The sequence below is a fragment of the Vipera berus genome (assembly GCF_964194415.1).
Source record: "Vipera berus genome assembly, chromosome: 4".
Lineage (NCBI taxonomy): Eukaryota > Metazoa > Chordata > Lepidosauria > Squamata > Viperidae > Vipera > Vipera berus.
Genome location: NC_138206.1, coordinates 104,184,787 through 104,203,954, shown reverse-complemented (window position 1 = coordinate 104,203,954; position 19,168 = coordinate 104,184,787).

Below are 19,168 nucleotides of genomic sequence, written 5' to 3'. Positions count from 1 at the left end.
CTGTACCATGGTCCAAGACTGAGGGAAGTCAAATTGAGGCACATCAGACTGATTTGATTTGAACAGAACAATGAAAAATGCCCACTTTTCTTTTTCTTTTCTTTTTTAAAAAAAACAAGTTTTGTTGGTTTTCCAATTTAAAAACTATGTATTTAGAAAGCATCATGGTACCTGGGTAATCATCAGTTGAATAACAGAGTTTTAAATACATAGTTCGGGTTACATTATCATAATATCCTTCTCTATTTCCCTTAACATTCAATACAACGTGTTTAAACTAACAAATTTCTAAGAATAGCATGGTCAATTAAAGAAAAAAATTATCAGTCCAATTTCAATGAAATATATCCATGTCCTGACATTAAATTTTATCTAATTTTGATATTAATTATAGTATTCAAATTTAACTTTTAACATCCCAAATGGTATTCACAACTCAAATTTCCCTTATTTTATTACACCAAAGATTATAACATCTAATATACACATAATAGTTAAGTGGCTAGACTCTACGTAGTAAACATTGTCTATTTCATATCCTAATACATCACAAGTTACCAATAGGACACCCTATATTTATCAATTTACTTCTACTTATACATAACCAAAATTTTAACATCAAATGTAGGATCCATAAGCCAATTTTCCATTATGTCAATGTATAAATTATAATGTTTGAAATAAGCCTAATAAGTACTTAAACACATTTTAATTCTATCTCATAAACATTTTCTATTTCAGATCCTAATAGGTCACTGATTACTAACAAAATGGCCTATAATGATTATCTAAGCACTCATTTTTTTAAACCTAACTCTAGGTTTCTTTTTCTTTTCTTTTTTTTGCCAATCAGGTTTCCAGACCAAAGCCTTTAGATTGCCAAATAGGTCTTCCTTCACTCATGCATATTATTTTCACCAGAGGAGGCCATCCAACGATCAATAATGCACAGTTGAACCATTTATAGTCATTATATTGTTGCCCTGTTGATTCCACTCTCTTTATTTGCTTTAATATCTCTGTCTGCAATTTGGTCTGGATTCTTCTTCCATCTGAGTTTGTCTGTTTTGAGTAGAAAATCTTATCCACATTTATAGTTAGTAGTTGACTGTCCAGGTTTTCCACAGGCTGTCTTTGTTGGTCTTCAGCGTCCTCTATGTTGGCATTACTATCTTGCATGTAGTATACATCTGGAATTATTGGCTCTCTAGAAGAGGTCAAAAGATGAGTATTAAGCTTTTCCATAGTTTGTTGTTGGTCTTTAGAGTTGTCTGTCTTAATAGTTCCTTGTACTTTTAAAATTGTATGTTTTTTGAGTAGAGTCAAATTTTGGATATTAGTTTTTTTTCAGTACCTTGTTGTTGCTTATATTCCTCTGACTCAATAGTGGTTTCTTCCAATTTTGTTATATTCTGAATTGTAAATTCTTTGGTTGGAGTCTGGGTTTCAGTTTGTAAATTAGAGTTGGCACCTAAAATTTTCAGTCTGGAAATGGACATCTCAGTGACTTTATAAATTATTTCGAGTATGAGCTTATAATCAAGCGAGGTTTGTGGCTGATCACTCTCCATTTTGTAGTAATTATAGATAGTCCCTAGTGGAGGTTAATTTTCAAACAAAAGTCAGTAAGTGTCCACCTCCACAGGTCTAAGCTAGATTCATCTCCAGCTGTTTCAGGTTTGTAATCTTAATGCCAAGGTCAGTTCCAAAGTATAAACATGTTTGTTTGCCAATAATATTCACTTGCTGTATCAGTCTTAGTCACTAGATGTCCCCACACTACTTAAAACCCTTTTCAGACAGAGTAGATATCAATTTTGAGTCTTTTTATTTATTTCTTTTTCCCCCTTTTTTGTCCCCTTTTTCAATCAAATAAGTAGAATAGTCCATTTCTGTGAGTTTAGGAATTTTGGGCCAAAAATAAAGGTGGGCTGGACTTGGTGGGCTGGACTTGGATCTCTTATGGGAGTGATGGGATTTGAGACTCATGACACCCTTGACCCTTCCTTCAGGCTCAGCCTGGTAATCTCCTACAATTATATTGTTCCATTTCACAAGGAAATCTTGTTCAAATGTTAGCACATCTAACCCATTCAAAAAAAAGCAAAAGAAAGAAATGCCTTACTATACTAAATATATTTATTAGTACTGACATGCACATATTTTAGCTGTATAATGTGGCAAGAGGTCATAGAAATTGTAGGGACAATATCTGGATAGCTGAATTAGAGTACATAGTGGGTATTCTTATTTTATTTTTAGACTCTGTTTATAATATAGAAAAATAAATCAGTTAGACAATAAATTGGAATCCAAATGAAATGTGCTTTTAAGGCTCCATGGAGACCATACACAAATGTGTGGAATAGAAGTCCATGTGAAAACAGGTATAAATAATGACTTAATCCATATAATCTTGGCTTCAATATTGAACGGACACCTCACCAATTACATTATATATCTGGGAGATTAATGGAAAAGCCTGCCATACTTTCCATATGCATGTTACAAAACGATTCATTTAGAAGTGAACCAAATTCCCTTGTTTGGACAGAAAGTATATAGACATACTCATCTTACAATTTCCTTTTGGAGTAAGCAAAGATAAGCACAACAGAGAGAAAGAGGAAGAAGAAATTTAAAGTAGGAGATAAAAGAGCAGGCAGTGTGTTCCCTGAAAATGCCTGAAAACCATGTTCATAGAGAATAAGGGTGATATTCATTACTGATCCTGTTCTGTTCAGTGTGCTGCCTCCAGAGGAAAAAAGCATCATGAACAACACAGTTTCTCGGGAGAAGCTTTTACAGGAAAGTAATGTCTTTACATCCAGCTTCTGCATTTCCCAGAGACTTATGATTGGACAGCAAGACACTATGAGAAAAGATGAACAAGGTTTAGTCTAATCCACTCACTACAAATATTAACTGTTGTATAGATATTTTAAGAGAACTTGTTAATTTATTTAATAACCCTCTCTTATTACTAAAATAAAGGCTGGAAATGCAATTTCCTTTCAATATTTTAAACTTCAGTGCTTATGATCTCTTTCATTGGCCATGCTGATTCAAGTTCATTAGGGCAATTTAAAAATACTTTACTTACCCCAATACTAGAGCTAGCCAATTAGATGCCAAATTTATTTGTATATGTATAAATCACATAATAATCACAGAAACTGAGTCATTATGAGGGCGTGTATTAGCAAATTTACCAATAATTAGAGAAGGGCTACTTAAATGTAGCTATTTTGGATATTAGGTAACAAATGTCAGATTGCTTAGCAATAACATTTTAAAAAAATAAGTTATGACAAATTACTAAAAGTAATGCATTTAGACAGTATGTAAGGGTCATTTTTTTAAAAAAATAGTGGGATATGAAATAAGTAAATATGATAAATAAAGTAATAAATACACAAATAATAGCTGATCAGATTATGCATATTTAGTCAGTAGGATATCATTCAGTAAGATTGCAGCCTTATATGCATGGTTGTGTACACCAAGCTTGGTATCTTTCCAATAAACCCTACTTGTTCTCTTTTGCATTTCTTCAAAAAATATCACAAGGCTGACAGAACACATTTAACCTTTAACTTAAATATAACAAGGATTATAAGATACATGAAACTAAAAACATTTAGCCAAATGAAATAAAGAGCAATGGCAAATAAAATCAACCATTAAATTTAGTCTAGCATGAATAATAGGTGACTTAAGAATAAATTAATCATTTTTAAAGCTGTGCAGGGCAGATGTGACAATACCAATTCAGGGCACAGCGATATAGCTGATGCTCTGGGAGGCAATTAGCTCATTTTTTTCTAGAAATCCACAAAATAAATGCCTTGTTTTATTGCAAAGAAACATTCTGAGGTCAATATATATATATTATATATATATAATTTGCTCTCTCTATCTCTTTCTCTCTCCCTCTCCCTCTCTCACATCTATCTGTCTGTCTATCTCTCTGTCTTTTCTTGTTAAACTTGGTCAATCCTTTTGTAATATAAGACAGAAATTATTAAGCAGACAGATGTAACTTAAAAAAAAATCCAGCAAGTTCACTTTCAGCACAACTGTTGATACCATAAGTCTCAGAGAATCAGTTTTCAAATGCCTATCGACATATGAAATTTTACTTTGGCTTTTTGTTTCTAGACACTATCCTAGAAATAAGTCTGTACATGCCCTGAAACTGAAAAATCTGCTTAAACAGCGATATGTGTTGTTGTTCATTGTGACATTTTCTGGGCTTTTGCACAGGGGTTAGGAGAAATACAGGGAGTCCTCAATTTATTACCACAATTGAGCTGAAAATTTCTATTGCTAAGTGAGGCAGTTGTTAAGTGAATTTTGCCCCATTTTTCTTGTCATATTTGTTAAGTGAATCATTGCAGTTGTTAAGATGGTAACATAGTTGTTAAGTGAATCTGGCTTCCCACTGAAAGTCATAAAACAGGATCACATGAATCTGGAAAACTGCAACTATCATAAATACGAGTCAGTTGCCCAGCATCTGAATTTTGATCACATGATCATGGGGATGTTGCAATAGTTGCAAGTGTGAAAAATGGTCATAAGTCACTTTTTTCAGTGGCATTGTAAATGAACGGTTGTAAGTCAAGGACAACTTGTATATACATTTGACCAGGATATGAGTCTCAATACATTTTTCTTTTTCTTTTTTTTTACTTTTTAAATGAGCTGTCATAATTACACCGTTTATTTTGTTAGTTTAGTTGTTCATTTAAAATTGATATACCACTTGCCTTAGAGCACCTGAAAGCAGCATAATCAACTATGCAGACTTTAACCAAACAATGCTAACATTCATACAGGAATAACAGAACAGAACAAAATAACAGAGTTGGAAGGGACTTTGGAGGTCTTCTAGTCTAACCCCTTGCTAAAGCATTTTCCACTTTTAACAAGAAAACCTGGAACTCAGACAGCATCTTATGGACTGTGACTGAAATCTTCAGACATTTGTTCAAATCCTAGAAAAATATTGGATGTGAACTATGGGTCATATAAAAAAAAAATCAGGGAATGTTAAATGGTACTTGATAGGTGGCATTATAATCTGACTGCTACATGTGGTTAACCATCATGTGAACTCCAGTTCAGAGAGGAATATACTGTATTGTAAGGCAGCATTGGTTAGGTGCTACAAATTCATTTTCAGTAGTACAAAGATAGTAAGTCAAGAAATTATCTGAAGACTAATTGGTAGGGTCCATCCTAAGAAGAATTCTTCATTTGGGTTTGCTAGAAACTTGCCACTGATTATGGCAAGGCAAGGAGATCTGGAAGATGTGTTTACTTGATTTCTTAAGCTAGAATTAGACATTAGTCCAAAACCCAGTCATACATGTTATGACAAGTATAGGAGAAAATGAAAACAGAGTCAGCACAACTTAATGTAACCTGCAGCTAACTCAAAAGCTAACAACCAGCAAATTTGGGCTATGTTGTGATTCAGGGTCAGCCTGTGGGTTCGACAGTTGGGTCGGATGACTCAGAGGAGGAGGAGGGGGGGTGTTGAAGAGCTTGATGAGAGTCCTCAGCCAGGCCCCTCTCATCTGGTCACGACGCAGACCCAGCTGTGTGAGCCTGACAGCATGGATGAAGATGACCCACAGCTGGCCCTGTTCAAGGACGCCCGACGCAGGAGGCAGTCAATCAGGAGTAAACAGAGGAAGGCAATGGGGCTCCTCGGAAGGAGGCAGAGAGAAGCCACGCCCTGAACTGTATTTAAGGGGGAATGCATGGGAGGGCTGGTTTGCTGAAGGCAACCGCTTGAAAAGCTCCTGTTTCTTGGTTTGTGTCTTGTTCTATTTGTTTTTGTAGCAATAAATTTGGCAGGCGTAATTCCAGCCTCTTGCCTTCTTGTAAAAGGGGTTGTCCCTGCCTTTTCTGCAGGGCCGGTAGCAGGCTGGTACAGAACAGGCTACAACTTCATTATGATTGGTCAAAACTGTTTGATAGTGAAAGAGTAGCTGATTGGTTATACTTGAATTTGCAAATGTTCATTTTATAATATACCTGTTTTATTTTCTGCAATGAAATCATGCTTAGCATGGAACCACTAACCCAGGATGCAAATCTATATAAGTGTACTACTAATATGTACTTTTGTTTTGAGAAGAGACAGTGTAGACAGACAAATGGTTTAAGGAGATCAATAGTCACACCATATTTCATGCAGGTGAGTATGAGGCTGGCTGTGGGAACTTATTTAAAACTACATTTTATTATGGACTTCCCCTGCTGCTGTAAACACCATGCCCTTAGATACATTTTTGTTTAAATATCATCAGGTATAGCTGGAGCTATACTTAAAAAAATGGAATTTATCCTAAGGCTTAAGAAGAAAAGGTTTACTACTCTTCTCCTAAGTAATCAAAGATCTGTTTCATTGGGTTTTTTTTTCCAGGCTATTTTAGCCATTAAGGGAGCAAATGAAACAAGGTACAGTCTTCTATCATGTTGCCAAATGCTATTTTCATGAGCGCACTGATCCAGAACATGCTACTTGGTAGTAAATCCCATCGATTTCAGCTAACAGGGTTTGGTTGAGAACATGAATCACCACTCAGAGTGTGGATAAATGTGCACAAATAAGCTCAAAGAAAAAGGTTGTAAAGTGGAGTGATTCCTAGGAAATTGCTCCAGGCTATTTGAAAAAAGTACCTTTTTATACATAAGCCTTTCGGACAAAGCTCCACAAAGGTTATTATGAAGGATCTATAATTTACCCCGAGGCTGCTCTTAAAATAAATAAACAAACAAACAAATGAATCAATAAAGTACAGAGCCCCAGTCAAGCATTGTGCCCTGTTTTTGAGTAATTGATTGAGAAATCATGTTTTCAAGAACTAGCATAAAGTATTTTGCAAGATCTGGTTTCCCAGACTTTAATCTTTTGTGCAGAAAAACCACATTTTTGCAACATGTTTGAAATGTAACCTAAGCCGTATTAGTGTTTGTAGCCTGTGTTCTTATATAGAACTGCAGCACATGTGTTCTTGCAATACTTTTCCATCCTTGTGGTCGGTCTTAATGCTAGAAAACAAATATTTGTATAGAAAATAACAAACAATTTATGTCCATATAAAATATATGTGCCCATAATATAGCATTGATGGAATGTCACTCATTTTGGACCAGACAGATGCTCTTTCCTACCTCTTCATTTATTGCATGCCACAATTGCTGAATGGAAAAGAGATAGGAAGTGTTGGTTGCCTCTGTGGATCCTTTCCATAGTCAGTATCACAACTCTCTTAATAATGGCAATTACCATTATGATTACATCTAGTTGCATTTTTAACTATGTCAAGGTAATGATTTAACAGCTAAACAGCTTATGTAATGATGTAATGTAATATAAGGTGGATGATGCAGGGTCTGTGTCTCTTTAAGAGCAAGCAAGGTCTGTAACACTTTAAGAGCCTGAGTATAAAAGGGAAGGCTTTTGCAGGAGTGTCTCTCTCTCTCTCTCTCTCTCGTCCGTTTCTTACTGTAATTGTTGTGTGTTGGATTCTCCTTAGTGTCATGTTGGATTTATCTTTTACAAGCTTCCACCCATTGCTTCTTGTCATGCCTTCAGATTCTTTGGAGAATAAATCAATCACCTTTTCTCTGTGATAGCTCTCAAGCAGTGGAAGATAGCTACCATATCACCCATAAGCCCCTTCTTTGTTAGACTATACAAAGCTAGTTCTCTTAGCTATTCATTGTATGATTAGTGTCCACACCCCTTATCTTCTTTATGGTCTTCTTATTTTGTATTATGCTGACCAGAACTGGACACAGTTTTCCAAGTGTGGCTTCACTAGTGCAGTATGGAATGGTACAGTCACTTCTTGTGCTCTTGATGCTATCCTTCTATTGATGCAGCCAGGACTGCATTGGCTATTTTGGCAGCTCCAGCACATTGCTGGCTCATATTTAAGTGGTGGTCCACCAGGACACTAGATACTTCTGTTGAGACAGGTACTTATTCTGAATCAATGCATTTGGCTTTTCCTGTATAAGTGCAGGAACTTACATTTCTCACCACTGAACTGCATTTTCTTGGCTAAGCCCAATATTCAAATCCATTCCTGATTCATTTTTGTCTTCCTTGCTCCTTTCTGGGACCATAGAATATTGCTTTGACTCAACTGCTTATTATTGCTAGATTCTGTTCACAAGCAATGTATTATTCCCTTAAATAAAGTGATTTTATAACACAGTGCTGGGTCAGAAGCATATACATTTACCATAACTAATTTCTGATTACTGTAACTAATTTCTGATAGCCATCAGGCACCCATGATTACCCAGTATAATATCCTCATAATATCAGTTTTGCATCTTTGCCCCTCACCTTGCTGGAGACACTGTAGATGTCTTAATTCACTGTTTGGTTTTGTTAGGCACTGAAAGGGACAAAGCAATCAGGATGAATTCCAATAAATTGCTGTGCAAAAAAAATTGAGGCATAATGTTTACCCCAATATTAGCTCTGGATAATTTTGTACTTTCCCTAAAGGATCAATCTCTTGAGACTTCTGAACAGATGGCTAGGATAGTCTATATGGCTATGGCAGCTTTCATCCAGCTTTAGCAATAGCAATAGCACTTAGACTTATATACCACTTCACAGTGCTTTACAGCCCCCTCTAAGCAGTTTCCATAGTCAGCCTATTGCCCCTAATAATTTAGATCCTCATTTTACCGACTTCAGAAGGATGGAAGGCTGAGTCAACCTTGAGCCGGTGAAGGGTGTTGTTTTTTTTTTTGCAATATTAATGCTTAGTGTTTTGTTGGCTTTACTATTATTTTACAGTTTTTAAACTTATTGAGTCTTTTGCCGAGTTTTGAGATGGAGGTGTTTATATAATTTGCTTATATTTGTAATACATTTTGTAAGTCACCTTTGATTCATTGAATTGACAAGACAAATGAATAAATAAGTATTGTCACACATGCCATCTTTCAAGCTGTGATGGAGGTCAGTGAACCTCTGTGAAGATAGCTTGGGCATCTAACAAGACTTTCATAATATTGATGAAAAAGTAAGGCACACAAATCTTGTGTTAAAAGTTCTGTTCATTGATGCATCTCTTCTTCTACCCTAATAATAATAATAATAATAATAATAATAATAATAATAATAATAATAATAATAATAATGATGATGATGATGATGATAATGATGATGATGTCAGAATCCATTTATTTATTTATTTATTTATTTATTTATTTATTTATTTATTTATTTATTTATTTATTATATTTTTATACAGCCCTTCTCTCGAAGGACTCAGGGCGGTGTACAGGGCAATAAATACAAAAACAGGATACAAAACAGGATATATCACATTCATAAATTTATGTTTAAAACATTAGCCCCTCCCCCATGGAATCTGCCATCTCCCAAGGAAGGAGGAGCGCATGTGGATTCAGCCTGCCTTAGGTTATTTCAAAGACCAAGGAAAACCTTTTGAACTGGGGGAACAAAAGGGAGGGTTAGGGAAGAAGGCATCTGGCCTGTGTCTCCATTTGAATCTGTAGAGGAAGAAGGCAATAACCATAAAGATTCGAAGTTCCCCTTTTCCCACGAAAGGGATGACACAAAGTAAAATGATGGGGGGGCTGACCAAATGGGCTTGAGGGAAGGGGTTGAACTGGGAACTCTTTATAAAGTTTCAATTTGTAAAACAATACCAAGTCCTGTCTTGTATTCCCACAACCAAGCATGTCCTAGTAAAAATTCCTTTTGGACTAGAACTGACTCCAAGAGTTTTTGTTTTCCTAAGATGTGGATTGGGGTGGGTCCTGACATCATGATGATGATGATGTTAGCTGCAGAATATTTCAATGGGGGGAAAAATGAAGGGCTAATCTAAGCCAATAATCTAATTGAAACAAAGTTACACTTTTCAGTGTGTTTAGGCCCCTGCAAAAAGAGTCCCTTTCACGTGTGATGGAAGAAGTAAGATAAGACTAGAGTTGGAGAAGCAATCAAGCCACAACAGTTTTATCTAATTTCAGATAACACATTACATAATGAGAATTTGAATAATAACCCTGGTAGGAATCCTACAATTCTTTAGTAAGATTTGTATTTAGAAGCATGTACATGCATGAGTAGAATTCCTAAAACTGTATGCAAGAGTATGTCCAAAAGGATATGGAAAATTTATTTGAGAAATTTACATGCTGTAAAACAAATTCATGCATTTCATATATTCTCCAATACAGGAAGGGAACGGAAGGAAAGAGAAGAGAAGATCTTAAAACTCTCGCAAGCTGATTAGGGAGGCTGATATGCATTTCGGACTCATTAGTCCTCATCAGTCAGTCATACCCTTCTGAGATTCGAACCTGGGCTGCTTGCACGTTAGGCAGTGTTTTTACTTCTTGAGCCACAGGTTCTCTCTCGCTTTGTTAGCCTTTTTGCAAGGGGAGAAATATGTGTCATATGTTAACTCTTAGATTACTAACTCTTTGTTAGTAATTTACACAAATATATGAACTGTCCGGTGTGACTACAGCCTGTTCGATGGCCTTTGAGATAAGGCTGAAAACAGGAAATAAAGATTTGCCCCATGTTTGGGGCCTAGCAAGGTAATCTAAGAGTTAACATATGGCACATATTTCTCCCCTTGCAAAAAGGCTAACAAAGCGAGAGAGAACCTGTGGCTTAAGAAGTAAAAACACTGCCTAACGTGCAAGCAGCCCAGGTTCGAATCTCAGAAGGGTATGACTGACTGATGAGGACTAATGAGTCCGAAATGCATATCAGCCTCCCTAAATTCTTTGTTAGTAATTTACACAAATATATGAACTGTCCGGTGTGACTACAGCCTGTTTGATGGCCTTTGAGATAAGGCTGAAAACAGGAAATAAAGATTTGCCCCATGTTTGCGGCCTAGCAAGGTAATCTAAGAGTTAACATATGACACACACACACACACACACACACACACACACACACACACATATATATATATATATATATATATATATATATATATATATATATATATATACATATATATATATATACATATATATATATATATATATATGATTGTGACTATTACTAAGCATAGTTGAATTGTTTTATTTATGGAGAATCAATCAAATTCATTCATCATTTCAGAGAATTGTTCTGTCAGACTTTGAGAACCACTGGTTTAATTTATTAGCTATGCATAATTAGCTCAAGCCAAATCTGAAAGGCAGTGGAGATTTGAATGTTTTCTCATGCTTTGAAAGCAATAGAATTTCTGTGAAAAAAAGATCTGTGTATATTTTTGTTACTCTTATATAGTATATCGTTTTAATGACTGCAACAGGCACACAGTGTAGAGTATATCTCCATACTGTTTACATAAGCAGAACTCAATCACAATGAAAGTTTTAACATGCAACATGCAGCGATAATAAAACCATAAGCTCAGTGGAGCTTCAGTCCAGTTGTCTTGGCAACAATCCCCTCAACTCAGAAGTAGGGGAATGAGAGGAACTCCTTATAATTAATGATGTCATCACCTAGTGTATGATCGCCATATGCACTATGGGTGATCTGAACTAATGAGAAGCATCTAGAAGGAAACCCTTTTATTGTTTTTAAAATTCAAAATTAGTAGTAGAAATAAGTAAACAATATCAGTAAACAGGTTTATAAATAAGCAGTGTAAGACATTTTTGACCGATTTCTTGCATGCACCTCTTCCGAACAACAACAATAAATGAACCTGAGAATTCACTGCAGTTTTGATCAACATCTTCCAAGGTTTTACACTGCAGTTGTTCTGGTCTTGATCAAGAAAAGGTTTCAAAAACATTAACCAGGGGATAGATGGAAATGAAAAAGAAACGTCCTCACCCTGTGCTTCAGAATGACGCATCAGTGATTTATGTGAAGCTAACTAATAAAACATAAAGACTAGTGAACTTTCTATACTACCAAAATCTCCTTCCAATAGTAAGTTATGATGGATAAAGAGAGAAAAAAAAACAGCTCCTGGATTTAATTATATTCCCAGATTTTTAAAGTATGATATATTCTACAATAATTATAAGGACACTCTCCAATGTCTTCTTTAGCCTTCTTGCTCTGTCAGGGAAAGTATATAAAAGTATATAAATGTTTGATTTATCCACCCAAAACTTCACTTCACTTTCAAGCCAGTACTACTTGCATTTAGGTTTTGGCCATCTTTTTTTTTTCTTTTTCCTTTATTTTTAGCTACTTATCTACTTTTTAAAAAAACACATAACATTCTCTTCTTCATTTTTGTCTCTAAAACTTTAAAGTTACAAAATAGATTTGACTGGGCAACAGTGACAGCAAAAGGCATCATCTCTATTCTCATTTTCATTATTGATGTTATGATAGGTTGCACAGTCAACCAGATGTTTGGCATTTTTATCCACCGGTTCTTCCCAAGGATCTGTGATTGCAGATGTTGTTTAAGTTTCATTGCAGCATGTAAACTACTCCAAGCAAAGCTGCCTTTTGTAATTGACTGATATTGATATTGGTGCTGCAGTATGTTTAAGCATATTTCCACTGATACTATCTTTGCTTTCTTTTGCCACGGTCATTCTACTACTATTTCCAGATCTTTGAATTTTGTGATTTTCTCCAGTTCTTTTGCTGTTTCCATATGGTGTAAATTGAATGAATGAATGAAGAGTGCAAAGAATTATTTTAAACTTTTTAATGCTACAGATTCCCCTCTACAATCTGAATAAGGTTGTAAGACAAAGTAAGACAACATTTACCAAATAATCTGATAGTTTGTTAAACTTTGTCTAAACCTACGCTAAAGGTTGCATTCTGCTGTGCATTATTGCAGTGTTAGTTGGTTAAAACAGTAGACATGAACACCTAGAATTCCAGAACAAGAATGAGTTTAATTTATTTGGTCAAGAAATGCCCTGCTTGCATACATTTCCCCCCCCCCATACTCTTTTGTAACTGTAAGACTTTGTCTCAGGGCACAGAAAAATGAGGAATGGGCATCAAATACCATGGATGTGTTTGCTATCCATGCAATGCATCAGGGTCCATTGCATTGGATGGCTATAACAAATATAAATGAGTGAGTGAATGAGTGAATATGCCAGCCAGAATAAAATTAGTATGCAGATTCTTAGATAGAGGTGCTAATGCATGTGCAATAGTGTAATGTATCCCCCACAAGAATGACAGCTGTCAAAGGCCGCTCCACGTGGCCGCACCGACAGCTGTCAAAGAAAAGCCGCACTTGCGAGCTGTCAAAAGGCCGCCCCACGTGGCTGCACTGACAGCTGTCAAAAAAGCCGCGCACGCGCAGTAACAGCACCAGCCACGAGCTGTCAAAGCGGCAGCAGCCGCGAGCTGTCAAACTCGCGCACGCGCAGACACACCAGCCACTGACAGCCGCTAGCTGTCAAAACGCCAGTTAGGTTTTACCCGGGTTCCCAGCTGAACAGCAGCCAGCTGACAGGATTCCCCAGCCCAGCGGCGCATGCGCTATCACTGGGGAAATGTCAAAAGCTGCCAGCTGATTATTGGGCACGGCCCCTCGGCGGGAAAACACCCGTCCCTGATTCGTTAACACATTTGACAGTTGCCTATATAAAGGCTGGTTGTACAGTTGTGCCCCGTCCGGGCTGAGTCAATAAATGTTTGAGCTGAAGCCATCGTCTCCCTCTTCATTGCCCGAGCTAATCCAAATAGGATGTCAAGAATGGGTTAATACTATCAATCAGAATAGAGCTGGAAGGGACCTTGGAGGTCTTTTGCTCTAGTCCCCTGCTCAAGCAGGAGACCCTATACCATTTCAGATAAGTTACTGTCCAGTCTCTTCTTAAAAACCTCCAGTGATGAAGCACCTACAACTTGTAACAGCAAGTTGTTCCACTGGTTAATAGTTCTAACAGTCAGGAAGTTTCTCCTTAATTCCAGGTTGCTTCTCTCCTTGATTAGTTTCCATCCATTGTTTCTTGTCCTACCTACAGGTGCTTTGGTAAATAAGTTGACCTCTTCCTCTTTGTGACAATCTCTCAAATGCTGGAATACTGCTATCATGTCACCCCTGAAGTAGCCGAAGGACCACTCGGGACGACAGGCTAGTTACTAAAAGGGTTTATTTAGAGCAAGGCAAACATAGAATAACTTGCCCGGCTTTTATAGCCGGCAGCTGTCAGCGAGGGCCAATCAGGAGCGTTCATTTTGGCGCCGCGTCAATCCGGACCAATCCGCGTCGACTTCTCTTGACAGCTCAGGCTTCCGCATGGTCCAGTGTTTTGACAGCCACGAGCTGTCAGTGGTTGCGCCTGCGCTGTGCGGGGGGAACTTTGACAGCTGTCAAAGTTCCCGCGTGTTCTTCTGTCAGATTTGCTTTTCCTCACGTATACAGTTTAATCACATCTAACTTATCTAACTTAACTGTTTACATATATAATACACCCCTTACCCCTCCCCTGGAGCGTTGTGTCCCTCTCTGTTGTTGGAACCTGCCCACTGGTAGTCCTTTAGGTAGGTGGGGGCCCTTCGGTTCCTGGTGGAACGACGTGGAAGTGGGGCGATGTCTGGGTCTGCCGGTGGTGCGTCTCTTCGTTCCTCTTCCTCTTGGTTTGGTAGTATTTCTGGAGGGGGTTGCAGGTTCAGTTCCGACGTTTGGGGGTCTGGGGTGTATGGCGGTTGTCTGGGTCTGAGTTGGTCGATATGGCGGTGTAGGTTGCCCTGAGTTTGTGAGGAAATTAGGTAAGAAATGGGTCCTGTTTGTTGCAGCACTGTCCCTTGAACCCATTTGTTTTTATCAGAGTAAGATCGTGCCCATATCATTTGCCCTGGTTTGAATGTGCGGATGGGGGGGGTTTGTTCGTTTTCTTCCGGATATGTGTCAGGATGCAGTCTGTCAAGCCGTGTTATCAGCCTCCTCCCCCATCTTAGTTCCGCTGGTGATTTGCCAGTTGTTGTGCATGGAGTTGCGTGTTGTGACATTAGGAATTGGCTGAGTCGCCTTTGCCAGTTCCCCTTGACGAATTTTTTTAAAGCTTCTTTTGTGGAGCGTACCATAATTTCAGCCATCCTGTTACTCGATGGGTGGAAGGGCGCAGACGTGACCAGCCTAATACAATTCTTCATAGCGAATATCTGAAATTCACGAGAGGTGAATTGAGGGCCATTGTCTGAAACTATGGTGTCTGGGAGGCCGTGTGTGGCGAATATTTTCCTTAGGGCTTGTATAGTGGCTCCTGACGTTGTTTTCTTAAGGGGCATGACTTCTAGCCATTTAGAATAACTGTCCACTACAATTAGGAAACTCTGTCCCTGGATAGGTCCTGCAAAGTCTAAATGTATGCGTGACCATGGGTTTTTTGTTGTTTCCCATTTGTGGATTGGTGCCTGGGGTGGTTCGTTCCGGGTTGCTTGACAGGTATAGCACCCTCCTACATATTTTTCTATTTCCTTATCTATGCCCGGCCACCACACATAACTTCTGGCCATTGCTTTCATTTTGACAATGCCAGGGTGTCCTTCGTGTAAGATGTCTAACGTTTGATTTGTGTTCTTATTTGGTATTATGACACGATTTCCCCATAGCAGGCATCCCCTATGTGAAGATATTTCATTTTTCCTGTTGAAGTATGGTTGGAATTGGGGGTGTGGGTTTTTTGCTGGCCACCCTGTTGTGGCCCACCTAAGAATTCTGCTGAGTATTTTATCCCTAGCCGAGTTGTTCGCTATAATCTTAGCAGAGAGGGGACAGTCTGGAAGTTGCGAAATTGCTAAGATCATCCCCGCTGGGGCTGGGTCTGGGTCATTGCTAGGGATTGGCAGTCTGCTGAGGCAGTCTGCGTGTCCTAATTCCTTCCCTGGTTTATGGATTAACTGATAAGAATAGGCAGATAAGAATGTGGACCACCGTAGTATTCTCGGTGAGAGAATCTGAGGTGTTATTTTATTCCAAGTGAATATCCCTAATAGGGGTTTGTGGTCTGTATATATAGTGAAGGGTCTCCCATAAAGATAGTCGTGAAATTTTTTTAACCAACTGATTACAGAAGAAGAAATTTTTACAGCTATTAAGGAACTGAAGGTGGATAAAGCACCAGGCACTGATGGCTTGACTGCGGCCTATTATAAAAACTTACAATTAGAGATGATAAAACCGTTAAAGGAACTGTTCCAGACAATCCAGAGGGGGGGAAAGGTGCCCCCGTCTTGGAGAACAGCTTTTATCTCTTTGATTCCGAAGGAAGACCAGGATGCTACTTTAGTTAAAAATTACAGACCGATATCGCTTTTAAATACAGATTATAAGATATTTGCTAAGGTTTTGGCTAATAGACTGATGAGGGTTCTGCAACAGGTGATTCATGGGGACCAAACGGGGTTTATTAGTGGAAGACAAATGAAAACCAATGTGAGACATATAGTTGATGTGTTAGAGTTTTTGGAAAGGCACAACCAGATCTCTGCTGCGCTAATCTTTTTAGATGCTGAAAAGGCTTTTGATCAATTGAACTGGCAATTTTTGTTGAAAGTTTTAGACAAAATGGATTTTGGGGAAAAATTTTTACAACCGATTAGGGCATTATACCAAAAACAAACTGCCCGAATTATAGTTAACAATAGTTTGACAACAGTATGTAATATTGAGAAGGGCACAAGGCAAGGCTGTCCGCTATCGCCCTTGTTATTTATATTAACATTAGAGATACTATTGGTTAAGATTCGGAATTCGGAAAAAATTAAGGGGATACAAGTTGGAGATCAGGATTACAGATTGAGAGCATTTGCAGATGATCTGGTTGTTACAGTGACCCAGCCAGAGAACTCTGTTGTGGACCTGATGGAGATAATAACACAATATGGGAAGGTTTCTGGATTTAAAGTAAATATACAGAAAACTAAAATTTTGGCTAGAAATATGACAGTTTCGCAGAAGGCTCTCTTAGAAGGATTAACTGGATTTGAGATTGTTAAAAGGGTTAAATATTTGGGGGTGATTTTGTCGCCCTCTAATACAAAGCTATATAAAAATAATTATGAAAAGTTATGGGGGAAAATTCAAAAAGAACTGGAGAGTTGGGAAAAATTGCAATTGTCTTTGTTGGGACGGATCGCAGCAGTGAAAATGAATGTCCTGCCCAAATTTTTATTCTTATTTCAAATGATACCGATTCTTAAGAAAGACTCTAACTTGGAGGAATGGCAGCGTGGTATCAATAAATTTGTGTGGGCAGGGAAAAAGCCACGAGTTAAACTTAAGATTATGCAGGATACTCGTGAGAGAGGTGGCCTTAAAATGCCTAATTTTAAATTATATTATGAAGCTGCTGCACTAGTAGGAATAAGTGATTGGATTAATTTGACACAATCGAGGTTATTAAATCTTGAGGGCCATGATCTGTTGTTTGGCTGGCATGCATATTTGTTGTATGATAAGAAGGTAGATACTGTGTTTAGGATGCATATTTTAAGACAGGCATTGCTGAGAGTTTGGAAGAAGTATAGACATAAGTTAAGCAGCAAGATACCATTGTGGGCAATCCCAAAACACGCAATAGAAAATATACATGCTGGTTTCAAACATGATGAGACTACTTACAAGGAAATTTTAAGTTTGGAAAGGAATATTTGGTGCTTGAAATCATATAGTTTCTTGCGAGAAGAGAAGGTTGTTCAGACTTGGTTTCAATATATTCAGTTACAGGCCAGGTGGAAAGAAGACCAAAAAAATGGATTTGCAACGACTGATGAAAATTTGATAAAGCAAATTAGAAATCAAGGACCAGCACATATTAAACGGATATATCTTGCATTGATAGAGATCGATTCAGAAACAGAGCTTGTTAAGGATTGTATGATAAAATGGGCCCAAAACATTCAGGAAGTTATTACAATGGACACGTGGGAAAAGATCTGGGTGAGGAATGTAAAATTCACTCAAGCTCAAAGTTTAAGAGAGAACTTTTACAAAATGTTTTATAGATGGCATCTAGATCCTAAAAAGCTTGCAAGTATGTATCCGAATTATCAGCCTAAATGTTGGAGGTGTGGTGATGAAGAGGCAACATATTTTCACATATGGTGGACATGTAAAAAGGTCAAGGCTTTTTGGATAAAAGTCTGGTGGAATATGCAGAAGATTTTTAAACGGAGGATAAAGTTTTGTCCGCAATTTTTTTTGTTGGGAATAATTGTTGACGCTACAGTTGTGGACTCTAAGTTGATGCTGAATTTAGTTACGGCAGCAAGACTTTTGATAGGTCAATATTGGAAGAAAGAGGAACTGCCGACTATACAAGAGTGGATTTTAAAGGTTTCCGACTTGGCAGAGATGGCGAAGATTTCGGCCTATTTGAAAGATTACTCGCAAGAACATTATATTATGGAATGGAGAAAATGGATTGAGTTTATCCAGAATAAGTATAGGGTCAAGAAGTTTTATCTAGCATTTGAATAAGTCTTCTTTCGTTTTCTTTTTTCTTTTTTTATTTTGTCTTCTATATATATTTAATAATGCTAAGTTTTGTTTGATCCTATATAAGTTAGAGAGTGATGGATTTTAGAATTTATAGTTGTTAGTATATGGTTGTTTATGATTGCCTTTTTATATATATATACCTTGTATTTAGCTCTGGGAAGTCCGGGGGGGGGAGGGGGGTTAGGGGGAGGTGGGGGGGGAGGAGGGAGGGGGGGAGGGGGTGAAGGGGGGAGGTAGGGAGGGGAGGTAGGGAGGGGGAAGGGGGTTTTTTAAAGGAAAACTGTATTTTTAAAACTTTTCAATAAAAAAAAAAAAAAAAAGATAGTCGTGAAATTTTTTGACCCCTGCAACTATTGCTAGGGCTTCCCTGTCTATTTGTGCGTAATTCCTTTCTGCTTTTGACAGAGTGCGTGAATAAAAGGCTATGGGTCTTTGGGTACCATCCTCGCATAAATGACTTAATACTGCCCCAATTCCATAGGGAGATGCGTCGCAAGCGATGCATATTGGTGTATCTTCTCTGAAAAGAGTGATTGTTGAACTATTGCAAATAAGCTTTTTTAGTGATTGGAAGCTATTTTCATGAATTTTGGTCCAGGACCAGGCAGTTCCTTTATCCAGGAGTCTATGCAGAGGCTCTGCGATAGTGGCTTTGTGGGGGATGAAGGCATGAT